Consider the following 14238-nt stretch of genomic DNA (forward strand, 5'->3'; position numbering starts at 1 on the left):
AAGCATAAAACAAAGAAAAACTCAGTAAAAGGAAGCAGAAAGAAGAATGTTCAGTAAAAAGTCCAAAGGGAATAGGGATTACCTATAAATGATGATGTACTACAATGATCCCATTTGTAGATATGCTTATATATGTGTGTATGCACACACACACACACACACACACACACACACACATATATATGTTCCTATTTGCGCTAATGTGATTGAGTCCAAGAATACTGCAGTCTTCTAAAGGAGATTCATAATCACTTGAGTATTCAGCCTATCTACACAGGAAAAAAAAAGTCTGAAGCATACCTGTTGTTCAGATGATGATATACAATTAGAGGGATAACCAGTCCATTCGTATATATATGCCTTCAATAAGCAGTATAGATAGACAATGAACTAAGCCTGAAATTAAACAGAGGAAGAAAACAAGAGCAATTTTTTTAAAGAAGTTGTGCAGTGATTATAATGACACTAAGCTTTTCCCTGAAATGAAAACCCATCTTTTAACTTTGTAATACTTTCAGTGCTGCTATATAGCTATGAATTACAGAATACAATGGATCATCATTTTTCACTCTGGCACTTCTGACTTCATATGTTGCTTAAATCTGCTGCTTTTGGGTAAGAGCAGTAAATGAGTTATTTTGCAAAGATAAACCAAGGGTATCATTGTGACTTTGAACAAAAATTGTTCCAAAGAATCAAAATTAAAGGCCATAGAAAAGGCAACAAAGATATGCATAATGAGTATAGAATAATACATTCCCAAAGATGAATTGCACACGAGAAATAAAATAAAAGAGCATCAGAGGAATGTTCAACTAGGAAAGGTGAGCTAGGAAAGGTAGTACCATCAAGGGAAAATAGACAAAGTCTATGAAAGACAGTGATGCTTAAATAAAATTTAGAGGAAGGACCTCAATGTATCAAGCAGATCTTCTGTTTTTTCTTCTTTCCTGAAGAGGACCATGACATCAGGGAGGCGGTGCCATGACATGCAAAGTGAACTGAATCTATGGGAGAAAAGGCTGTGCAAAGTCCCCCCCTCACTTTTTCCTCTCAAGCCATCTGAGTCAGTGGCCATCAGGACAACTGGAGACAGCCTGAGATGCCGTGGGAAACCTTGGCCCTTTTTTAAACTAGTTTTTAAGCTTAGTTGCCTGAGGCAACACCCACTTAGGGATTTAAGGTTAGGTAAGAAAGAGAGCAGAGTGGCCCCTTTTACAGATGAAGAAACTGAGGCAGAGACTAACTTGGGAAGGGTCATCATCATCTTCTGAACTGACTGAGAAAATTTCCAAGTTAGATCTTTCTGTTTCTGGGACAGCTCAGTAGGGTAATGGCTGCGGTATGATTATTAGGGGAGGGGTGACAAAACCTCGTACGCGGGGCAGGAAGATAGAAACCACCTCTGAACACAGCTCTCCTCCAACTCCGCTCCCTCTAGTGGGCCAAGTCCCCGCAGGGCCTGATGGGTAAATTATCAACGCGCAAGATCGCCCACCTGCCCTGACAGACTGTGCTCCGGTCCCCTTACCCTCGGCTCACCCCCCCCCCGCTCTCTTCCTCCCTTCGCCTTCCGCCTCCCTCTTTCACCTGGCGTTCCCTTTTCCCTCAATCCTAACCCCGGACTGCTGAGCCCCCCGCTGCAGCAGCAGCAGCACTCACCTCCAGCTCCAGCCGCGTCCTCGCGCCGGGCCAGGTTTGAATGAGCACCCCGTCTCCTGATTGGCTGCCAGAAGAGCAAGTCAGACGCTGTGTCTTCGCTTCGTCCCGCCCCTTTACGGAAGAAACCTTAGTTTGTTTGGGTTTGCTCTCTTGTGTCCGAGTGACCGCTCCACCCACTGGGGCTTCCGAAATGGAGGCTTCTGGGCTCGAGGGGGCCGGCTGGAGCGCAGAGCGGACCTTTCCCTCTCCGCGTTTCCCGACAGCGCCGGGTACTGCCCCTTCTTCCCTCCAGGGCTTCTTACGTAAGCCTCCCTCCCCAGAGAGGAAGAAGGGAGCTGGACTGTTACTAGTCCCGGTGCCCAGGATCTTGCCCCGGACTGCAGGGGAAAGTCCGTATTTCGCTTTTTTATTCCATCTTTTTTTGTGTGGGGGAGAGACTTAAAAACCCACCGCGAGGTTACCCCGCATCTACTACTTGGCTAGTTCAGGGACCGTCCGAGGCCCTGGCGTAGGTGACCCAGTAGGAAAAGAGCAGTGTATTCCTGATCCCCGGGAACTTTTCCGTAGGGTCAGAGCTCAAGAGGAACTATAGCACGAAAGCGGAATTTTAGAGTGAAGGTTCCATGTTGTATCTGCTGGAATAAAATGAATTATGTCTTGTCAAGATCAGGGAATCCGATGTGTCTCCTTTAATCTCTCCGCCTCTAACTGACAGAACAAAGTCCGCAGAAGAGCTAGGATACTAAGTATCTGAATCTTTTGCTGGATGTTTTGCTGGATGAGTCACCAACTAAGGAAATGTAAAAGACTTTTGCTAGGAGTCTAAAATAATATGTGACTGAGGTTCTGTATGGGTCTCTGGGGAGATGATTGCTCATTGCAGGATGATCTAGTTTTCCATGGGCTCTGCTTTTTTTTTACACTATTAATAAGATTTCTTTGAGGGTTGTTTTTTTTTAATTGCTTGTTTACAAGAGGAGTTGGTAACACAATTTCCCAGATTTTCTTAGTGAAACAAAAGTCAGAAAAGTGTGAAATCCCCCCAAATACATCAGGCTCTTGAGGTTAAAGGAAACGTTTTGACACAAGCATTAATGTAAAGAGCTTTTTACTATGCTTTATAAGAAGTCAATATCATAAAGAGGAAAGAACACCAGAAGTCAGAAGAATGGGGTTTCACTGAATTGGAAAGTACATCAAATACTTTTGCCTACTCCTCTCTGCAACACCTCCCACCAGAAGTCATCTGCTCTTTGATGAAGCCCTATAAAATTGTGAACATTTACATTAATTCTATTTTTAAGACGTAGTAAACTGGCATGAGTTAAATGCTTTCTCTTTTTGACAGCCACTAGACTAAGGACTATATGTATATGTGAGGGTACTCCCACACATATATCTTTGTGTAGCCCAAAGGAAGGCAGAATAGACACCCCTAACCATTTCTTTTCCCCACCCTTCTCCAAAGGAGATTTAAAACTTGCCAGGAGTGGAAGCAAGAAGTTGGGGCCAGAGTTCACTCTGTTCTTCTCAGAGGAGGGGAGTACTAAACTAGAATTATATTTGTTAGCTTAAATATAGTAAATTTAGGAGATGTCAGGTTCAACCTAACTTTTGATCACTTTTGATTTTGGAGGGATGGAAGACCCCAAGTTTTTATCCAAAGTTTGACTTCCTTCTCACCAAATACCCATCCCACAATAAACATATCAATTAGCCAAGAAACTCATTTATCCAAATCTTAACAAAACAGAAGTCAGAGAACGTATACATAGAAGAATTTATTATAGACAAAAGAGTGAAAGAATTCACCATTGGGAGTAAATCAATTCAATTCAACAAAGAGAGGGTACTAGATCTCACCCAAAGAGTAGTTCCCAGAAGTCTCTAGTAAGCTGGGAATAGGGACACCATGGATTCTGCCAGCTCCTCTTAAGTATTCCTACAGTATTTTCCTTCACTAACCATGAAGTTAGCCTTTTCTATCTTCCTTTATGAAACTGGAAGCCAGACTTGAAGATAGAGAACTCAAAGAAGACTCAAGTTCAAATAATGTGTAGAGAAAAACTGAGAGTATAAGACAGTCATCTCTACAAATGAAAGAGTTGAAAAACAATGGTCTTTGGGTCCAGTTTAACTAGATTTAACAATTCATTTGTTAAACGTTTTTCATAGTACCCTCCAGGACAAAGTGAAGAGATAGTACAATTACTTAGATTTGATGCTGCTTGAATTTTTAACTAAGGATCAATAGTACTGCCCTCAATCATTACTGATAAGTTGAGGATTTCAATCAAGTAACATTTCATAGTCTGTATTTTGAAGGAATATTGGGGGGAAATAATCTGCAAGATTCATACTTTATCAATATGAGGATTCCTATCTAAAAGACACTGATGGGGCAGCTAGGTGGCACAGTGGATAGAGCACTACCTCTGAAGTCAGGAGGACCTCAATTCAAATCCTAGCTGTGTGACCCTGGGCAAGTCACTTAACCCCAATTGCCTCAGAAAAAAATTAATAAAAGATAAAAGAATTATACCATTCTCACTTTAATTCCACATTTAATTTCTTGGAAATCAGAATAGCATGTAGCATGTTTAGCTTTTATAATGATGTCCCAGGTTCACTCTTTTCTTTAGATGATCTTGCGCAGTTTACAGATTATTTCTTCACATCACAAGGTATTAAGTTTTTGTTTCTTTGTTTGTTCCAGGGAGGATACCACTTCTACCAGTACATCAATATACCTCTATACCTATTTTGCAACTTTTAGCTTTTTTCCCTCCTAATAGTACTTTATTTTTTCCAATTACATGTAAAGATAATTTTCAACATTCCTTTATGTTCATTTTGAGTTCCAAATCTTTCTTCTTTCTCTCTTCCTTCCCTTCTCACCAAGACAGTAAACAATCTGATATAGGTTACATATATATAATACTATTAAACATATTTTCACATTTTTCATGTTGTGAAAGAAGACTCGGAATAAAAGGGGAAAAACATGAGAAAAGAAAAAAATAAATAAAAACATTCAGATTTTCATTCGGATTACACAATTCTTTCTTTGGATGAGGTCAGCATTTTCTGTCATGAATTCTTTGGAACTGTCTTAGATCATTTCCTTGCTGAGAAGAGCTAAATCTATCTATTTATGAATTCTATTCCATAGCCTTTTTCCTTTCAACCTCCAAGCATTGAGGTTAAAAGGAACAAGGTAGTTGATTATTGTACAATGTTACGGTTACTATGTACAATGCTCTCCTGGTTCTGCTGACTTCATTCAATAGAAGTTCGTCTAAGTCCAGGATTTTTTGACATCAACTTGCTCATTTTTTCTTACAGAACAATAATATTCCATTAAATTCATATATCATTTGTTCAGCTATTCCCCAACTAATGGGCATTCCCTCAATTTCCAATTTTTTGCCATCAAAGAAAGAGCTACTATAAATATTTTTTTGGCATGTGTGGATCCTTTTCCTTTTTTTTTTTTTTTTTTTTTTTTAATGAGCTCTTTGGGATACAGATTTAATTGATATTGAGGTTGAGTGGCTTTCCCAGGATTACACACCCAGTATGTGTTGGAGGCAGGTCTTCTCTCTAATGGTTTGATGGGGTCAGGATAGGGTCAGGAAGTTCAAATCTGGCCTCAAATTCTTACTAGCTGTGGGCCTCCAGACAATCACCTAATCTCTGTACACCTCAGTTTCCTTATCTATAAAATAGGGATCATAATAGCATCTACCTCCCAGGGTTGTTGTGAGGATCAGATAAGGTAATAATTGTACTTAGTACAGTGTCTGGAACATAGTGGATGTATATAAATGCTTATTCTCTTCCCTAGATACAAATGTCATTCCCATGACTGTTCCCTTTTTACGAATAAGGTAACTGAGGCTTAGATAGGAAAAATAATCTGAGTCATACAAGTTATTAATTGTTGGAAATAAAACTCAGGTCCCTGGCGAAGACCAATTCTCTTTCTACTCTACTATACTGGTATGCTATGTTTCCCATGAGGTAGCTAGGTAGCAGATAAAAATGTTAAGAGTCAGAAAGGCCTGAATTCAAATCCTGCTTCTAATACTTAATAACTATATAATTCTGGGCAAGTTACTGAATTTTTGTTGACCTCATTTTCTATAAAATGGCTACCTAACTCAGGATTGTGTAAAGAATAAAATGAGATAATGTTTGTAAAAATGCTTTGTAAACCTGAATGTATTATGTAAATTCTAGCTAATATTATAGAGTCAGCTATATGGCACCATATGAATATTTGCTTATTTCATGTGTATTAAGTGATTTTATATCAAGTTTGTCAGTTCTTGGCATTTTTTATGTCTAATGCTTTGCATTTTGGGTGAGACTAGTTCCATTTCATTGTGGACTTGAAGTACTCTTTTTAATTTTTTTTATTAATTATGGTTTTTAGTTACCAGATATATGCATGGCTAATTTTACAGCATTGACAATTGCCAAACCTTTTGTTCCAATTTTTCCCCTCTTCTCCCTCCCAGATGGCAAGTTGATCAATACATGTTAAATATGTTAAAGTATAAATTAAATACAATATATGTATACATGTCCAAACAGTTGTTTTGCTGTACAAAAAGAATTGGACTTTGAAATAGTGTACAATTAGCCTGTGAAGGAAATAAAAAATGCAGGCAGACAAAAATGGAGGGATTGGGAATTCTATGTAGTGGTTCATAGTCATCTCCCTGAGTTCTTTCGCTGGGTTTAATTCATTACTGCTCTATTGGAACTGATTTGGTTCATCTCACTGTTGAAAATGGCCACATTCATCAGAATTGATCACCATACAGTATTGTTGTTCAAGTATATAATGATCTCCTGGTTCTGCTCATTTCACTCAGCATCAGTTCATGTAAGTCTCTCCAGGGCTTTCTGAAATCATCCTGTTGGTTATTTCTTACAGAACAATAATATTCCATAACATTCATCTACCACAATTTTTTCAGCCATTCTCCAATTGATGGGCATCCACTCAGTTTCCAGTTTCTGGACACTATAAAGAGGGCTGCCACAAACATTCTTGCACATATAGTTCCTTTTCTCTGACTTGAAGTACTCTTGAAATACTTATTCACTTTTCCATTGTCATGCTACAAATGTTATTTTCACTATTGTCTTCATTTATGGATAAGGTAACTGAATCTCAGAGAAGAAAGTGACTCAAGTCTCTCACAAGCATCCAGGGTCTACACCAGTAGTCTCTTTAGTATTTCTAATAGTCATTGAAATCTGTTCCTTGAGAGTTATAATTTTTGCAGTTTTCCTTAGAGTAACATCCATAGAATTAAAAACATTACAGAGATTGGGGTTATATGTCTATGACATGAAATCCACCATTCAACTGATAGAGATCTAAATAAAGTTGGAGATACTAGCTCAATCGAGCTTCATCTATCAACAGTCAGATGCTCTGTCAATAGAATCACATACACATGACACTGCAGTCACAAACTGAAAATATAAAAGTTATTGCTGATCCCATATAATTCTCATGTCATGATATGCTCTACTCTTGAAATTTTTTGCTGTAGAGCTTGCATTTAATCATCCATATTCTCTTTCCCTCTTTGTGTAGTTAGCAGAGTAAAAGCCTTCAGTTAAGGTGAGAATAAGTTGAAGACATTTCCTAGTCATTTTTTTTTTAATCTGGAAGTACATTTTTCAGGCAGCTGGGTGGTTCACTGGGCCCGGAGTCAGGAAGACCTGAATTAAAATCTAGCCTCAGGAAGTTATGAGAGACTGACAATCACTTAACTTCTGTCTGTCTAAGTTTCTTCCACTGGAAAAAAAAAGGGGAATAATAACAGCACCTGTTTTGAAGGGTGAAGATCAAATGAGATAATATTTGTAACATGCTAAGTACCAGGTAGATATTTGCCAAAGTTTTGATAAATGTTTTGTTTTTTTCCTTCCTAAATCTATTTCACCAATTTATGGAAAGTAAATACTTTTTTCTGATTGTCTCCCCTTTTTCCTTATCTTTTTTCTATTTTCTTTTCCATTATCCTCTTTCTCTCATTTCTTCTTAATCTCCTAAATAGAATTCATAGGATTTGCCTGCAAGGATAATTGTGAAAGCCAGGGGGCAGCAGCAGCAAAATCAAATTCTTCCTGATTCCAAGCAGGGCAGAAAAGCCGCCTGGAGAATGACAGCCTGATGGATACAACACTGGATTTGGAAGGCAGATAGTTCTAGGTTCAAATCCAGACTATGCTTTTGGCTAGCTCAATGACCATGGGCAAATTATCTCTCTGGGATTCATTAAGTTGGATTAAATGAACTATTTACTTCTAAATAAAAATCTGTGCTCTTATAAAGTAGCTTCCTCACCCCCACTTCTTTATCTGGCACACACATCCTGGTTAGTATGGCATGGGAGTCTCCCAGCTACCCATATCCTATCAGTAAGTCTAATCTGGCTGCCAGGATCCCCTACTCCAAAGCTTAGAGGTAGTTAAGTCTCTGAATTTAGGATGGAGAAGACTCACGTTCAAAACCTGACTTGGACGTTTACTATGTGACTCTAAGCAATGCACTGAACATTTCCTCATCTATAAGATGAGTTTTATAGTAATAAAATCTACCTCATGGATTATTTTAAGCACCATGGCTTATGTTGGAGAATATCATCAAAACAAGTCTACCATGCAACATGCACCCTAAGTTCACATCTCAAGGCTTTCTTCCATTTGATTAGTTGATTGACCTAGGCAAATCACCCAATAGTCCTCAATCTCAGTTTCTTTATCTGTAAAAATGGGGATAATAATAATATCACTCTCACTTGATTATTGCAAGGATCAAATTAGGCATTTTATTTTTAAAAAGTCACTTTATATAAACATTGTATAATGTTTAAAGATTAAATGCATAAATACTAAATGTATATACATTGGCTATTATCTATTATTATTGAAAGTAGTATAAGATGGGGACAGCAGCCTATTAGTCAAGAAGGCAGAGTCTCCCCCATCTCCTACCCAGCTGTCAAGGCTTGTGTCTGAAAAGGGGATCACAGCAGGTGTGCCATGAGCAACGCATTGCTAAGCAGCAAATATGTGGAGTTCTTCAGGCTCTAGTACTAACTAGCTATGTGACCTTGAATCAGTCACCCCAGTTTCCTCCTCTGTAACATGAGGGACTGGATTACCTAATCTCTAAAATATGACTTAAATATCCAGGATTCTAAAATGCCAAATAACATCATGACCATAATTCAGGCAATAAAAAAGTGTTACAAAAATATCCAGTAGAGGGAGACAAATTGAAAGATAATATTAAAGCTCAAGCTCACAAGTAAAAAGCTTCCCAAAACTTCTTGCTCTATATTTAATTCATTTTTTTGACAGGAAAATAATGGAACTGGAAAACTTTAAATATAATACTGCCAAGAAGTTGTCTATTTTTCATTTTACAAATATGTTGCCATTTATTTTCTCTTTTAAAAAATATATTATGAGTTTAATACTTTTTTTTTAAAGTTATTATTCCCAGGAAAATCAACATCACAAAATCAATTTAAGAATTCTTGAATATGTCACATCTCTGGAAAATAATAAATAAAAAGAGTTAAGCAAAGTAAATAGTCGTCCCATACAGATTGTTCGGTGGCAGAGTTCTTGCTTTTCTAAGTGAGTACAGGGGCTACAGGATGGACTACCTGTCCACTTTCATGCTGTTTGAAGTAGAAAGAGGCACAGGATTCAATGCCTGCAAGAAATTGGGTTGTATCCCAGCCCTGCTACTTATTGTAGGAAGCCCTCTTAATGTTAGTGCCTTCCCTCAGCTGATTATTTCCTGTTTATCCTATGTCCAGTTAGGTGGTGCATAATTGTCTACAAGCTTTCTCTTTTTTTAGCCTGGGAGCATCTCAAAGACGAACTGAAATTTGCCTTGTTTGTATCTTTACCCTTTAGCACAGTGTCTGACACATAGTAGTCATTAAATAAATGTTTATTGATTAGCTGGGTAATAGTGGTAAGTGACAACTTCTTTAAATTCAGCTTTCCTCATCTATTAAATAAGGAGGTTGTTCTAGGTAACCTCTGTGATTTCTTTTCTAACATTTCAGCTCTAATCTATGCCCCCAATAGATTAAAGGGTTTTCAAACATATGCTCACACTTATTAGTCATGCTTTTTCATCACTACAGTAGCAACTGCTGACCAACTGTTACCAGTAGGCAAAGAGGCACTAGAATCCGGGGAGTGGCAGCACCTCCCAAGGCTCTGGTCCTGTCTCTATACTGGGGGAGTAAAATTTCTGGAGAAAGGGCCAACAATCATACCAAATATTGCCAAACAAGACTCTTAGGAATATAAGAACAGAGTCATCATCTTGGGGAAGAATGCATGCATCCTGACTACCACTCCTACAGGTATTACATTCAGTATTATTGAAGAACCAAAAAGGAATATTCCTGGCACCTACGTACTTGGTACTGTCATATTTTTCAATATCAGAAAGTGATGTGATTTTATCAGTGGAAGTGTCATTAAAGAAGAGCTATTACAAATTTGCTTTGCTCTTATACACTAAGGACCTTGCGACTTTCCATCTGAGTTATAGCTGAAACCTTCTCCCTCATTGTCTCCCTCATTAGAATATAAACTCTGTGAGAACAGAAAATATTTTACTTTTTCTATATGTATAACCAGTATATATTGGGCATGTCTATGTGTCTATCTATCTATGTATCTAATCTATCCTCTGCCTTAAAGACTAATCTGAGCCCTCCTGAAGATAAACTACATCTCTCCTCCCATAGTTCTCTATGTAATCCATTCCTACAACATTCTCCTAATGCCTTGCCAACAACTAGAGGCATTTCCAGTGATTAGAATAAACCAATTGTGATCCCCTGCTCAGCAACTATTTTGACTTTTTATTATCCAATCATTTCCATCATGTCCAACTCTTCCTAATACCATTTAAGGTTTTCTTGACAAAAATGCAATAATGGTTTGTCATTTCCTTCTCTAGTTCATTTTTTTCGGTCATGTCAAACTCTTTGTGATATCATTTAATGTTTTCTTAGCAGAGATACTACAGCGGTTTGCCATTTCTTTCTCTAGTTCATTTTACAGATGAGAAAATTGAGGCAAACAAGGTTAAGCAAATTGCCTAGGTTCACACAACTAGATTTGAGGCAGGATTTTAACTTAGGAATCTTCCTGACTTCCAGTCCAGTGCTCTATCCACTGTGCCACCTGGCGTCTTGTTATTCTGACTATCCTACACTAACAGCCCCTGGTGACCCAGTGGATTGGTGGTACGGGCTATTTAAAGTAAGGAAAACAATTAAGAGGCTCTCACATTAGTCTAGGCAAGAGATGACAGGATACAAAATAAGAAGGTAGTTACCTTCTAACTAAGAAGGTATGAGTTATGACAAGAGATGGATAAAATGTTGAGGAGCTGTAAATGGCAATATTTGACCACTTTTCAACCATTTGGATGAGGAAGAGTGAAAATTCAAGGATAACACCAAGATTTTGAACCTGAGAAATTAGCAGGTAGAAGTGTGCAACAGAAATAATTAAATGTGGAAGTAAGGTAGATTTGAGATGAAAGATAATGAGTTCCCTTTTGAATATATTGAGTTTGAGGTATTGCTGAGACATTCAGCTAGAAATGTCCAGTAGGCAATTGCTGAAGCTCAGGAAAAAAATTTGAAGATTGTTACACAGAACTGAGGGTCATTAGAATAGAGAAGATCATTAAATCCATGGGAGCTGATAAGATCACTAAGCATGAAAGAATACAGGGAGAAGATAAAGGATTCCAAGACAGAGACTTAGGGTATTCTTTAGAAGGAAAATTATAAAAACGATCAAAGAAGCTGAGGAGAACTAGGAGATTATAGTGTCATAAAAACCCAGAGAGGAGAGATTCCAGGAAGAGAAGGTCAACATGTCAAGTCCACATATTTACAAAAATTTCAGTTGAGAAGTGAGTGAAGGAAGTGGAGACAGTGAGTATATATATTTCTATAATCACATGTGAAATATCATATCATAATATGGAGGTTTACAGATCCATCATATAATAAGAAAGTTTCAAAGCTACAAGGGAGCTGAACTCTGTACCTGAAGCAAGAGATCCCTCTTTCTGAGGTGATAGGGTAAGAGAGAGGGCCTTCTGTCCTTCCTCAACCCTGTGGCTCACAGGAAATATCCTATTCTAAAGCACCAAATAACTTCTATAAAGACTCAATTTCAACTCCATTGTTAGTTCTTCTACTCCAAAACTAAACAGAAAAGAATAAGCATTAGCCCCTCAGTCAGTCATAGCCAGAAAGAGGTTCACCAACTTCTGTATGTTGGACTGAAATCAGGCAGAGAATATTCCTCATTCTTAGTATGCTTTCCAGGAAGGGAGAATCTATGGTCATTTTAAAGAGAGAATCATCTTTGGCCACTCTTCTATTACACAAATATTTATGTGTAGTTACTCTATGATAATATTTTTATGGGACAATGAGTCAAATTTTCTTTATTTTAATTGCAAATTTCCCAGCTGACACATTTTAAGTGTTTATTGATTTTATAATTTATACATTCTGAACAACATTTTCCAATGACCAAGTTTTCATTTAAAAAAACAAAAACTAATCTTATTTGTCTTCACTCAATATGCCTAGGGTGGTAAAAATGCAGCTGCCAAATAAAAAGCTCCTCAGATTACAAAAACCAACCATAGATTCAGTCTTTCCAGAGGGAAAAAGGAGTGTTTCTCTAACCTTATAAGATTCATGAATAATTCCACACCCATGCACATGTCCAAACCAGTTTACATAAGCCTTTTTTTCTTTTTTTTTTTTTTTTTTTTTTTTGCAATTTAGCCCACAATCTGTACTCTGACTCACTAAGGGAAAAAAAAAGTCACCACTAGAAAGAATTCTGTATTTTTCACTCAGATCTTAAGTGTAAGAACAGTCTAGTATACAACAAACTAGCTATTGTTCTGTTTGGATTAACATTTCACATTCAATTAGTATAAAAAAATAGATAAATGACACCCTTATTTCTGTTTTCTGTGTTGGACTTTGTATTCACAAGATATGAATTGTGGGCTTCTGTAGAATTCATGAATTTAATTCAGTTAATCAGACCCCAGTGCCCAAAGGAATTGGTAGTCACAGATTAAACTGATTCTAGTGAGATATGACTATGTACTGCTATTCTTCACATCTGTCTTTTTAAATTTCTCTTGTAAAAGTATTCATTGTGCCAAAATCTCTAGTTGACTGGCATCAATTAGGCTTGTAAACTTTGACTGACAGAAGGCATTGCTGGGGCCAACTACCAGGCTATCAAACTTGAAGGAACATAATGTAGGGGAAATTTGTTTTATTTTCCAAGAGTCATAATAGTTTTGTTTTGTTTTGTTTTGTTTAATATAGTGATCCAAGAGTGAATTATTAAGAACTTGGGTCTCTAAATTAAACCAGTCATATGAGAGTTTACAGAATCTCAGAATTGGAAGGAGCCTCTACTTAAACTAAAATGTTCTATATAATTGACAGGAGTTCATGCAATTTTTGCTTAAAAACATTCAGGGTGAAGAAGTCATTAGCATTTTCAAAATTGTGTTCCATTTTTGAATAGGTCTTATTAGAAGGGTATCTTCCCTTCTGTATGGAAACATTCAATTGACACAGAATAGGAATTAATCAGCAAAATAGTCTTAGAGATACCTTAGACAGTAACAATTTAAGTATTTTGCCTTTGGTCACATAGTTCCTTTAGAAGAAGGACTTTAACTTGGGTGTTCTTGACACCCCACTCTATCTCTTAGGCAAAGTCTAAATTTTAGTCTCTTTGTAACTTCTACCCAGTTTTGTTTTCCAAGGTAAAGAAAAACAAGTTTAATATTTTTTCTATAACATAGCCCTTGAAACACTTGAATACAGATATTTTGGAGTTTGATTAGGGGGCCACAATAAAACTATTCCAGATTATACAATGCCTCAGATTTCAGAGACAATAAAAGATTGCATTTAAAAAATTATGAAGCATTTGAAACCGCCAAATAATTCACAAGGAAATGATCTATTTGGAGATTCTAAAGGATATAAAACTGGGAATGGCCCATTCATAGCTTGTAAGTGAAGTAAATATGAAGAATTCCTCCATCAAACAATGGAATTGTAGGGTGGCTACTCACAAGATGGCTAAAGAATCAGACATGCTGGGTTCTAAAAAATAAACTTATCAGCTCTATAGTTGATGGAGACAGGAGCTTTGTCAGGTGAGAAGTCAAATCTAGCAGTTTAGAAGAGTCAGTCAGCCAGGAAGAAAGAACCTAGTTCTTGAAAGAGAATTACTTTTCAATTTTTATCTCAAACTTCTTTTTGAACAAAATGGCAGAAACTAGAAGGGGATTATCTTGCCCACTTACATAAACAATGGGGAGATGGGTGAGATAAACTAATAGAAGAACTCACCAAGTTGGAGATATAGCTGTGAGGAGAAAGCAGTCCAAATGGGGAGTTAAGTTAAATTATGGAGAAGTACAGGCCTAAGAAGCCC

General features: G+C 37.3%; 1 protein-coding gene across 2 annotated transcripts in view; it reads right to left on the bottom strand.

Annotated features, from left to right (window-relative positions):
- The window catches only part of KIF14 (kinesin family member 14), a 58876-nt gene extending 56963 nt beyond the window's left edge, over positions 1-1913 (bottom strand). The window contains exons 1-2 of one of the 2 annotated variants that reach the window (XM_074308717.1): positions 1663-1913; positions 301-396 (exon numbers count right to left, since the gene is read on the bottom strand). The gene's annotated coding sequence lies outside the window, so the exon portion shown is untranslated. The remainder of the gene's footprint in view (positions 1-300; positions 397-1662) is intronic. The other variant, XM_074308718.1, reaches the window with a different exon arrangement.
- Positions 1914-14238: the final 12325 nt, after the last annotated feature.

The sequence above is a fragment of the Sminthopsis crassicaudata genome, chromosome 4 (assembly GCF_048593235.1).
Source record: "Sminthopsis crassicaudata isolate SCR6 chromosome 4, ASM4859323v1, whole genome shotgun sequence".
Lineage (NCBI taxonomy): Eukaryota > Metazoa > Chordata > Mammalia > Dasyuromorphia > Dasyuridae > Sminthopsis > Sminthopsis crassicaudata.